This window comes from Neophocaena asiaeorientalis, unplaced genomic scaffold (genome assembly GCF_003031525.2).
Source record: "Neophocaena asiaeorientalis asiaeorientalis breed wild unplaced genomic scaffold, Neophocaena_asiaeorientalis_V1.1 scaffold54, whole genome shotgun sequence".
NCBI classification, from domain to species: Eukaryota; Metazoa; Chordata; class Mammalia; order Artiodactyla; family Phocoenidae; genus Neophocaena; species Neophocaena asiaeorientalis.
Genome location: NW_020174938.1, coordinates 18,371 through 31,256, shown reverse-complemented (window position 1 = coordinate 31,256; position 12,886 = coordinate 18,371). Strand labels below are relative to the sequence as shown.

General features: G+C 34.1%; 1 protein-coding gene across 1 annotated transcript in view; it reads left to right on the top strand.

The window, feature by feature from the left end:
• SCAPER (S-phase cyclin A associated protein in the ER) overlaps positions 1 to 12,886 on the top strand; it is a gene marked incomplete at its 3' end in the record, with an annotated part of 213,744 nt that overhangs the window by 185,649 nt on the left and 15,209 nt on the right. The gene's annotated exons all lie outside the window — the stretch shown is intronic.

Sequence of the window (12,886 nt, the reverse complement as noted above, 5' to 3'; positions counted from 1 at the left end):
AATTTTATTTAGTGATGTTCTGTGTTTCTTGGAAAACAGTTAACAATATAAAAATCATATAAATTGATAATTTTGTATCAGTACAATACTTAGAAATTTTTGGAAATGCATTATTTATCTACCTATAATTGCTATTTACATGGAATTTAGATTTGTATAAGTAGTTTTATATATGTTTTTCATTCGACTGTTATTGAGATATGTATGACATTACTAATCTCTGAATTTGTTGGTTCTATTTTTAATAGAAAATTTCTAAACATACCCAAAGATGAGAAATTCATGTTTGTCAAGCATCTTTTAAGATGTCCAGGAAAGGTTATTGTGGTTCTTTGAGAGCCGTACTTGTGTGTATGTGTACATGTGTGTTTAACTCTTTTTTGAAGTAGAGCATATATTAATAGAATACACAAATCTAAAGTATATAGCTTGATGAATTTTTACATTTGTTCCACTCATATCAGCACATAAATAATTTCTTGAACCCCAGAAGGCTCCCTCATGCCCCATCTCAGTCGTGCCCCCAAAAGGTAACTGTTCTCTGACTACTAGCACAATCAGTTAGTCTTGCCTGTTCTTGAACTTCATATAAATGATATCATACAGTATGTACTTTTTGTACCTGGCTTCTTTCACCCATCCTTAAGTCTGTGAGATTGATCCCTAATGTTTATATGAAGCTATAGTTCATTCTTTTTCTTGGGTTTTTGTCAGTGCTCTCCAGGCAAAGACCATCAAGAACACATCTACAGTTGAATAAAATTAGGTTTATTGACTTGTTAAAAGAAGGGAAAATGCACACTATGGGAAGTTGTAGTTTCTCAATAATGTGTTAGAAAGGACTTATTATAGGATTTGGATCTTTGCTAGGTGACCTGGAGGTGGGGGGGAGTGTTCAAGGACGTGGGACTTTGCTCTGGAATGGATGCTGTCAGGAAGCAGGGGTAATTCTGTGGATGGTTCTTAATAAATCTTACCTAGGTAGGAGGAACAAAGCTGCTGTTTTCTCCTAAGTTTCTGGATATGACCAGTGTTTGAGGGGAAATTGCACATGGTTAATTTGGCTCACTTCTTTATGATTCCTCCTTTTAAGGATTTTTGCCCCTCAAGTTCCAACTGTTTTGACAGCTCTAAACCAAATTCTGTCTCCTCAGCTTAGTTAGACTGCCACTTTCACCTTGCACTGTTCTCTCATGCCAAAAATTGGCATAAGCCCTTAGGGAAAAATCCAGAGTGAATGTGGAGCTCGCCTCATGTGCTTCCCTCCTTTTAGGGATCATGGTCTCTCAAGTTCTGGCTGTGTTGGCTGTTCTTTAATGCCTTTAAATAGATGTTTTGTATATTTTGTGCAACTTTTGGAGTTGGAAGATTAGTCCAGTATAAGCCAGTCACTGTGGCTGAAATTGGAAGTCTTTAAATGTTTAACTTCTGTAATATCCATTGTTTGACATAATGCTTGACACATAGTATGGTATTTAATAAGAACTCATTTAGTTGAGTTGAACTGAAAGGTTATACAGAATGGCTTTAGGTACCATTAATAAAGGTGAAATAAAAAATGGAACTAATCATCTATTTAGTTTACCTGAAATAATTTTTTTGCCTTTTAATCAAATCACATGGGTATTTTAAGAGAGAGTAATATGGATTTTTTTTTTTACTTGAATCATTCATGTGATTATCCCCATTCTCTACTTAAGTTTACTGTTTAGAGCTAGAGTCAAGTTTATGTGTGTTCCACTATGAAAAAAAATTCTCAGTTGCTTCATTAATTAGAATTTAATTATTCCCATTATAAAGGAAATTCTTCCACTTACAAAAATTGTTTGTAACTAAGTTCTCTTAATAAAAAAAACTAAATATATTATTCAATTTACAAAAAAATATTTTAAATTTTTGTGGAGCACTGCTATTATGTAAACTGGAATCCAAATTTTATGTGTTTTTATCTCAATGAGAGAAGTAGAGAAGGAAAGAATATTTAATTCATGTACTTTGGAAGAAAAATGTTTAATATTATCTAACTTTTTTAGCTACTAAAGCATAGTTTGATGTTTAGCTGCTGTGGTTTGAGATTTGATCGATGTATTCATTTTGTGTACTGTTTCAGTATAAAAGTATTAAATTTTCTTTAAGTTCTCAATTCATGTAGTTATTCTTGGTTATAGCCCACTTTTCCTGAAAACAAGTGTGCAATGTAGTTGTGTAATACAGAAAGGCAATTTTATATTTACACACACATGTCATTTTAATCAGCAAAGGTATCTATAGTAAACATACTTGTTCTACTTAAAGTTATTACTTGTCATCTGTGATGTCTTTATATTATATACACTTTATCTGTGATCCTTCTTCTTTGACATATAAGATTTTATTTATACCACCTCTGACCTAATAAAATTGGACCTTTGACCTTATGCACTTGACATATCAGATAACTTACTCTTGATCTCTGACACATTTTGTTTCAAGCCTGTTAAACATAATAGGTAGCTGCCCAGCAAGAAAGGTTTAATGTTTTGTGTTTTTATTGTAATTTGACCAGGAAATTTTTCTTATGTTTCTTGAGACTTCACAAAAAGAGCTGTTACATGTTTGATTTTTTTTCTCTTTCATCATCTTAGAATGCAAACGATAAAAGTACGTGATTTTTAAAGGTCAAAAGAAACTGGTGCTAGTTTAAATACATTCCAAAATTTAATTTTTCAGCACATTACTAGAGAAATAGTAAAGTATTAGTTATAATTAAAACTCTGATCTCTTTTGTGATCCTGTTTTCACACTCTATGAGGAAGCTGATAGTGATTTTTGTAGGACTTGCATAAAGTACATTTAAATCCATATAGAAAATGAAATTAAAAAGGTTTAAAAAATTTTTTTAAGTTATCCATTTCTGTGTTTGTGAGACTTCTTGGCTCTAAAAGCATATACATTATACCTGTTTGTCAACCATGTTATTTAAATATAGAGAAAATAATAGTTTATTTTCATTTAACTCATGGAAAGTATGAAAACAACTTTTATGAAGAATCTTAAGTTATAATTTATTGAATTATTGAATTATTGGTTGTGTGAATCACACACAACCAAGTGTGATTTTACAAATCCCAAATTAGTATTTCTGCTTGGAAAATTATGCTAATTAGGTGATTGAAGGAAAAAATGAAAATTTTAATTAGTAAAAATATAAAGATATCACTGTATTTAATGGGATATAAGCCAATCTCTTTGGCTAGAGTGTGCCTGGCATTGATGTGGAAGAAGTAGTAAAGGGCTTCCCTGATGGTGCAGTGGTTAAGAATCCACCTGCCAATACAGGGGACACGGGTTTGAGCTCTGGTCTGGGAAGATCCCACTTGCCACGGAGCAGCTAAGCCCGTGTGCCACAACTACTGAGCCTGCACTCTAGAGCTCGCAAGCCACAACTACTGAAGCCCCCGCGCCTAGAGCCCGTGCTCCTCAACAAGAGAAGCCACCACAATGAGAAGCCCGCGCACCACAAGGGAGAGTAGCCCCCGCTCACCGCAACTACAGAAAGCCCGCGCACAGCAGCGAAGACCCAACGCAGCCAAAAATAAATAAATTAATTAAAAAAAAAAAAAGAGGTCGTAGATGTCTCCCAGAATTGATGGCAGTCTGAGAAATAACAGATAACTCCGTAATTCCTAATAGATTCATTTTCTTTTTACCTTGGTTATTACGTTTGTAGAAGCACAAGTATTTACTCTCTTTTTATAATCATGTTATGAAAATATCTTCTTTGCCTTTCAACAGAAAATCAAGTCAAATTAAAAAACTAGAACTCATTTAGAATGGATCTTCATTTCCCCCCAATACTTCAATAAGTACATTTTATGTTAGTTTGAGAAATGATGTAAAAACATCTTACCCTTTCTTATAAGACATAGTTTCCATTGCCTTCATTTTCTGTTTAATAGGATGGGAAAATTTTTATAGTTGTGTGTGTATATAATTCACACACACATATAGCTGATTGTTAATGTGTATATTTCTTCTCACTTTTGGAATTCTTATGGTGGTAAATTCACTCACATTGTACCTGGGATTTGCAGAGAATATGTAGCTATCTATCTATAGCCGATTTAGTCGTCTTCGTTGGTTCAAGGAAGAAATTTTTTTTTTTTTAAGGAAGAAATTTTAAGTAGGCAACCAGTTTATTTTAAACCTTAGTTTGATCCGGTAATTTACTTAGTTTCCACAGTTAGTACCCAGCCTCTTTTATAACAATCCTTGGTCCCCATCCTCTTGCTTATTTCCTTAAGGTGGCATCTTTGCGTATCGAAGTAAGAGTATGGCATATGTAACCCCATGTTAGGAGGAAAAGTTGGGATCGTACTACATCGTATCTTCTGTCTTTTCTGATTTCCAGTGTGAATTGCTTGTTTACCTGTTCACTTAGTTTACTTAGGGCCACTGATCTGGAAGGGTGGCTAGTGAACTCTTGATCTATTCTTTCCACTTGGAGCATCAGCCATTTATTTACCTCCTCCTGATCAGGCCACCCCTCAGTTCTCTCTGTTTTCGTATCTCTGAGACTTTACCATAACCTGCATTCTGGCCCCTGGCATCCTACTGGCTTCTATCACATGAGAAGTAAGGGCATTTGGGGAAAGCTAAACCACACAGCACGGCCATATTAATGGACCATACCCTATTTGGTGCCAGGGACACCTAGAGAGACAGTTTCTTTTGAGAATCAAAATAATACTTTTGTCATTACTCTGATTTAGCTAACACACCTATCTCCCTTGGGACATATTTTTTTTCCTCCTTTCATCTCCAATTTTTTTTGGCTAGAAAGAAGTAAAATTTACTTTAACCTCTCTTTCCTCCTTATTCTAACCAAGTAACTAAGCCTTAAGGTTGCAAAAGGGAACTTTCTCCATACTTTGAAGTAAATGCTATAGGAATCCTCCAGGCTTGATTATTGACCTGCTAAAGGGCAAAGTAAATAAATTTATTAAACCTCAGGATATTAGCTTGGCTTATAAAACTCTTGTCTTGCTGCATATATCTGTTCTGCATATCTAAAGTTGATTATAAGGTGCTTTTTTTCTTTTATTTATTTTGGAACAAATTCTAATCACCTGTTTAGCTGGGTTGAAATGGGCAAAGGCCATGTGCTAAGAAAGGTAAAATGGATAATCACATTAATAATTTTGAAATAGTACTCCAGTGATACCTGTTTCTCATGCTTCTTCTAATGTTAAGTATTGTGCTTTCACTGCTAATAATCACTGTCTCAGTATTTCTTCCATTGATCTTTGCTTTTAAACAGTTGCTCTATTATAAAATGCATTTTTAAATAGGTAACAAATAACTGCAGTTTAGAAACTTAAACTATGTAGTTTTGGATAAAATTTCATTCTGTGACTCTTAGCTCTCAAAACACTGTTAACCTGTACAAATGTGAAAAGCCATTTCAACCATATTTTCCTGCCTGAGTCCTTGGTGCGTATATACTGTAATACATGCTACTTTTCTTTTGCATCATGGTAGTTGCCTAAATTTCATAGTTTACTTAAACTAATTAAGATTATTTTTTCCTTTTGGCATCTGCTTAGTTGAAGTTTAGAATGGAGTTTTCTAGATGATATATTAAGTGTTAAAGGTTATACTTTTTTTAAATATAAATTATTTATTTATTTATTCATTTTTGGCTGTGTTGGGTCTTTGTTGCTGCACGTGGGCTTTCTCTAGTTGCGGTGAGCGGGCGTTATTATTCGTTGCGGTGCGTGGGCTTCTCATTGCGGTGGCTTCTCTGTGGAGCATGGGCTCTAGGCATGCGGGCTTCAGTAGTTGTGACACATGGGCGCAGTAGTTGTGGCTTGTTGGTTCTAGAGCGCAGGCTCAGTAGTTGTGGCACACAGGCTTAGTTGCTACGCGGCATGTGGGATCTTCCCGGACCAGGGCTGGAACCCGTGTCCCCTACATTGGCAGGTGGATTTCTAACCACTGCACCACCAGGGAGGTCCCTATAATATGTTTTTGGCAGTTATTTGCAACAGGTATCCATTGCCTTTAAGAAGTTAATTACATACCTAAACGCTATTGTTTTATAAAAGACAACTCTTAAACTCCTTAAACTCTTAATCCAGATCATGGTAGCTAGGAATGACTAGAACCGTGGCTAGTTCTATACATTCACAGAGTATAGGCTGATACTTTCCCATCTGGCTCTTAAGTGTCAATTACAAGGAGCTGCAGAATTGTGTCCATGGGTGATGTTAAAAGATCGGAGCAACTGTGATCACCATTTCTCAGCTGCTGTCTTTCAGTTGGATGATGGAGGATCTGAAACAGGGTTACAGTGAGACAAATTTATACAGCTCAAGCTGCTTCTACTTGAATATGCTGTAAAAATTTTATAATATGTATTTCTTTATATAGAAATTTTATGCCTGCATAATCTTGAAATCCATAGTATGATGATTTCATGTGGGAGGGATAAAGGAAATGAAAGATTTATTGATAGTTTATGAGAGGGAACATTGCTGCCCTAATGAGGATAGATGACAAATTTAGCATTTTACGTGCCTAATTTAGATAATTCTTCTAATTTTCCTTAATAAATAAGTGATTATAAATGCTTTTACTTTAATTAATACTTTATTAGGTTCTTTATCTGAAATTCAGTGGCCAGTGTTTTAGTTCCAAAGTAGATATTCATAGAGGAGCAGGGAACACCTATCTGTGATCAAACTTACTGAGTTTTAGTAATAATTATTCTGTCACTTTGGCTTCTCTTGCAGTTGGCAGAGTAGGCACATCTGTTGTGTTAGGAAAATCACAAAGCTATAAAGCAGAATTCTCACAGTCCCGTAGTTTGGTCCTCTCTCTGAAAAAGATTTTTTTTAGATTATGAAGTATCTTAGCGTAAAGAATTTTTAAAAGAATAGATACATGTATATGTATAACTGAATCACTTTGCTGTACATGTGAAATTAACACAACATTGTTAATCAACTATACTCCAATATAAAATAAAAATAAAGTGGCCTAGTTTAAAATTACATTGAAGACATTTTTATAAAGTGAAAAAATTTTAGATATATAATTATGTTATGTGAAAATTTCAGTCATATAAATTTAATATTTCATTCCTTGTAGATAATTTATATATATTATTTGATGCAAAGATAAAACATATTACCTTTTCTCCCATATTTCACTAGCATTGCTGAATTTTCTTTTTAGATATTAAAATTTTACACCAAAAAAAGAAGAAAGTAATGTAGTAAACCCCATATTCCTGTCACCTGGATAATTAGGTGATAGCACTTCTTTTTTTTCTTTACATTTGGAAGGATAGGGGAATACATGAGATACACAGTGTGGGTGGGAGGACCGGGTTCCAGGAGTAGAGCTTAAGTCCTTGTTTCACAATGAAAAGTCAGTAGATAATCCTAAAATTGAAAAATGAAGAAGTAGCAACACAAAATATATTAAGGAGTATAGAGAAAAAAAGATAAAATAACCAGCTAAAATCATTGCGTCTGGATTGAGGAAAAAAGTGGGGAAACCAGTAGGAAACTACTTTCCTTGAACTATTGACTGTGTAAATTATGTGTATGGGTAACTTTGATAAAAGCAAAAGCATTTTAAAAAATTAAAAAAGAAATAGAACAATGGAGATGTGTCCCTGTTGCTCCGGAGTCTTCTGTGTTCCCTTTTTTGCTTTTTCTTGGTTCAAGGTTAAAATTAGATAAATGAATGCATCTGCAGCCATAAAAGACCATTATGGTGAAGTTGGGTATTTTGGCTAGTTACATCCTTAGTTCTTTATTCTTTTAAATTGTTGCAATATCCTTTGATGCCATTATAAAAGACAAAATACTAGATTCCATTTTGACCACTTTGATGAGATTTGCTCAGATAGGTGCATGTATTCTTAATTTCAAGTTGGCTTTTTAGCTTTTTGGCATTGTAGAACAAGTGAATTACAGCATGTACAATTGACTCTTGCCAGGGTTTCATCTGTGTTAACCATGCTATAGGATTTGGGGTACAGAGTGACCTTAGATTTATGCTGATAACTAGTTCAGTAACTTGGCATTTTAAGCTGAATGAAATTAAGACTTTTTTTACCCTGTTTATTTTCTGATTTGGAGTTTTAACAATTTACAAGTTTTTATAAATGGCTCTCATCAAAGTAAGGAAGTTCCCTAGTTTTGTAAGGTCTTAAAAAAATAAGTAGGTATTAATTTTTATTGAAATTTTTTTCTGGATCTTATGGAAAGTTCACTTTTTCCTATATTTTATTTTATTTATTATTTTGGCCACACTGCACACCTTGTGGGATCTTAGGTCGCCCACCAGAGATCAAACCCGGGCCCTCGGCAGTGAAAGCGCAGAGTCTTAACCACTGGACCACCAGGGAATTCCCTCCCTTAATTTTTTTTTGTTTTTTTTGCGGTACGCGGGCCTCTCACTGCTGTGGCCTCTCCCGTTGCGGAGCACAGGCTCCGGACGCGCAGGCTCAGCGGCCATGGCTCACGGGCCCAGCCGCTCCGCGGCATGTGGGATCTTCCCGGACCGGGGCACGAACCCGTGTCGCCTAGCATCGGCAGGCGGACTCTCAACCACTGCGCCACCAGGGAAGCCATCCCTTAATTTTTTTAATGTGATATATTACATTAATGACTTTTCTGTTATTAAACTTATTTGGTCTTGATTTAAAGATATGTAGTTGAGGGGCTTCCCTGGTGGCACAGTGGTTGAGAGTCCGCCTGCCGATGCTAGGCGACACGGGTTCGTGCCCCGGTCCGGGAAGATCCCACATGCCGCGGAGCGGCTGGGCCCGTGAGCCATGGCCGCTGAGCCTGCGCGTCCGGAGCCTGTGCTCCGCAACGGGAGAGGCCACAGCAGTGAGAGGCCCGCGTACCGAAAAAATTAAAAAGATATGTAGTTGAATTTGTTTTGCAAATATTTTAGTTAGATTTTCGTAATTTTCCTTTCTCAAGATTATATTAGCTTCATAATATAAGCTAACAAGTTTTTCCTTTCTTTTTAAACTCCTGGGATAGGTTGCATAAAATAGAAATAATCTTTTCTTTGAAGGTTTTGTTTAATGTGTCTATAAAATTATATGTTCTTAGTATATGTTTTTTCTGAAAAATTATTTTCTGTTTTTTATTTGTGGTAAAATACACGAGTTAAAATTTATCATCCTATCCATTTTTAAGTGTACAGTTCAGTGGCATTAAGTACATTCACATCGTATGCCATCACCAACATCCAGCCACAGAAATCTTTTCATTGTGCAAAACTGAAACTCTTTACCCTTTAAACAATAACTCCACATTCTCCCTCCCCCCAGGCCTTGGCAATCACCATTCCTTCTGTCTCAGGATTTGACTACCACACACACCTCACACAGATGGAATCCTATAGTATTTGTTTTTTTGTGACTGGCTTATTTCATTCAGCGTAAGATTCAACCATGTTGTAGCATATGTCAGAATTTCCTTCCTTTTTAGGGCAGAGTAATATTCCATTGTATGTATATACCACATCTTGTTTATCCATTTATGTGTTGATAGACACTTGGTTTGCTTCCACCATTTGGCTACGGCAAATAATGCTGCTATGGACATGTACAAATATCTGTTTGAATGCTTGCTTTCGATTATTTATATGTATACCCAGAAGTAGATTTCTGGATCGTACTGTGATTGTATTTTTAATTGTTTGAGGACACTAAACTTTTTTTCACAGTAGCTGTGCAGTTTTACTTTCCCATAAACTGCTCAAGGGTACCAATTTCTCCACATCCTTGCCAACATTGTTATTTTATGTTTTTTTGGTAGTAGCTATCCTAATGAGTTGGTCAGATTTTAAATTAGCAATTATTTATTTGAGTGTATTTTGATTTTCTATGATTTACTACATCTATTTTGGTAAATTTTCATTTACTAGGAAATTATATGTTTTCTTTAAGTTTTCAATGGTCTTGGCAAAACATTTTTGATAGTATTCTTTGTGATTTTTAAAGGAATCTTTAACGGTGTCTCCTTTTTCATTTCTGACATTTAAAATTTGTGCCTATATTTTTTAAAAAATATTTATTTATTTGGCTGCATTGGGTCTTAGTTGCGGCATGAGTATGCGGGATCGTTACAGTATGCGGGATCGTTTTAGTTGCGACAGGCGGGATCTTTTAGTTGCGACAGGCGGGATCTTTTAGTTGTGGCATGTGAGATCTCGTTCCCTGAACAGGGATCGAACCCAGGCCCCCTGCATTGGGAGCATGGAGTCTTAGCCACTAGACTACCAGGGAAGTCCTGTGCCTATATTTTTTTTCTTGATCTTTCTTGTCATGAGTTTTTCTATTTTATTCGTATTTCTAAAGATTTGGTTTTTAGTTTGTTGATCCTATCGCTTCTTTGTTTTTTACTCAGTAAATGTCATTTCTTGGTTTTATTATTTCCTTTTTACTTCTTTCTCTGAGTTTATTTTTGCCAGTCTTTTTCTAACTCCTTAAGGTGAATGCTTGGCTCATTAATTTTTAGCCTTTTTTCCTAAAGATATTAATCTTTAAGGCCTTTTTTGATACAATATATTTTCATTATTACTCACTTCTAAATATTTTCTAATTTCCTTCAGAATTTTTTCTTTTATCCATTGGTTGTTTAGAACATTGACTTGAAATTTCCAAACATAAGAGTTTTGTCTGTTGATTTCTACATTAATTACAGTAAGATCAGAGAATGTAGTCTTTGAAATCCTTTGAAATCTGAAGTAGCATAGCACAGGGTAAGATTTTATAAATGTTCTGTGCCTGAAGAGAAATTGTATTTTCTAGTTACCTATTCTATCAAGCATATTAGTCATGATATTACAATATTCTATATCTATATTGATTTTTGTCTACTTTCAATTACTGATTGAGGAGATTAAAGTCTCTCACTATGATCATAAATTTATTTTTTCTTGTTCCATCCATTTTTGCTTCATATATTTTGAGGCTAGGTTACTAAGAGCATACAAGTTTACAATTGTATATATTTCAATGTATTCAGCCTTTTACTATATGAAATGGCTCTGTAGCATGAGTAATGCTATAGGTGAATAGTTTTCCTTTTTTTCTGCAGGTGCTTTCTGGTTTTAACATCAAGTTCATAATAGATTCACAAAATAAATTGGCTTTTTTTTCTACCGCTGAAGAATTTTCTTAAAGTCTTATTTTGTTTGACAGTAGTATACATATACTAGATTTCATTTATTTAGTATATGCATGGTGTATCTTTTTCTACTTTAAAATATTTTGGTGAAATTCATTATGTAGCAGAAGAGTACATAAGATGTATATATACTGTTTGTAGAATAATAATAGAACAACTGTCTTTGTGCCTACTACTCAGGTTAGTAAGAATCTCCCAGTAGGAAATTTTGTTTGTTTGTATGTGCTTTTGTTTATGAAAGATATTTTCACTGGGTAGACATTTGCAATTTTACATTTATTTTCTCCAAAAATTGAGTAGATATCATTTGCTGTCTTCTTGCTTCTACTCCTCATAGGGTCAGTTTGTTCTTCTTTATTCTTTTTCAAAATTTCCTTAGCTATTCCTCTGCTTTTCAATTTCTACATAACCTTTGCAATTAACTTGTAAGCTAAGAAAATCCTGTTGGTATTTTGATTGAGACTGCATTGAGATAAGTGTGGACATCTTTTAAATATTCTTTCTTTCCATCCAGCCACATGTTTGTCTACTCATATATTGTATTTGTATGTATGTGTCATTCAGTAAAGTGTATAGTTTTCTTAATTTAAGTCTTAAGCATTTCTTGCTGGGCTTGGTTCTCAATAATTAGTGGGTTTTACAAGTATTTTGTATTTCAGTTTTTATTTTCTTTTAAACAAAGAGGTAGTTCCAAGGTTATAGATTAGAGTGGTGGCAATGCCTTTTGCTTTATTTTATGAATATGAGTGTTTGTGTGTATTTAAAAGTGTGAAATGATTCATGGATTTGACTGTCAGATATTTTGCATAGGGGCCAGGCTAATCTTCTGTGCATTGCTTTAATTTAAAATATGTAATGCCAAAATGAGCACTATTCTTTGTTTTCAATTTCAATTTTTATTTCATTATGGTCATAGGTTATGCCTTATATAGGTTCTACTTTGGGAAATTTAATGATTTTCTTTATAGCTTCATACATTGTAAAATTTTAAGAAGAATATGTTTTTTTCTCTTTGGGTATGTATAATATATGTTAGATCAAATTTGTTCATTGTTATGTGAATATTCTTACTTTTTTACACCTATTTTTGTGCTCATTAATATCCTTTTCTCAAAAATGAAGACTGCCAATATGCTATTATTATTTATTTTTGCCTCCTTGTATTCTTAAAATCAGTTTTTGCAATATATATCACAAAGTTTAATAATTATTGTGGTCATAACTATTTACACATATTTCATCTTACTGATGAATTATACCTTTTAAGAATATGAAACATTCCTCTTTCTTATTTAATGCCTCTCTCCTAGAATTTTTTTTTTTTGTATTGTTATGGCAAACCTAGTTTGGTTAGGTTTTTGATATGTACTTTTATATTCTTCCTCTTTCCTCCTCTTCCCTTCATAGTTTTATTTTTGCATCTAGATCTGTTACTAAAAAATATACTTTTATTTTCGTTGTTTTCTGCTCTATAAAAAGTTACCATGCTGTATGTGCTCTTTTTGAACTTAGCTCTTTTCCACTCAGTATTATAGTGCCTAGATTCATACAAATTGGGAATTTCCTGCTGTTTTTAAAGCACTTTGAGGTATAAATGTTATACATTAAACTGCACTTACTTTAAAGTTTATGATTTAATAAGTTTTGTCATAGTCATACACCCATGAAACCATCACCAAGAT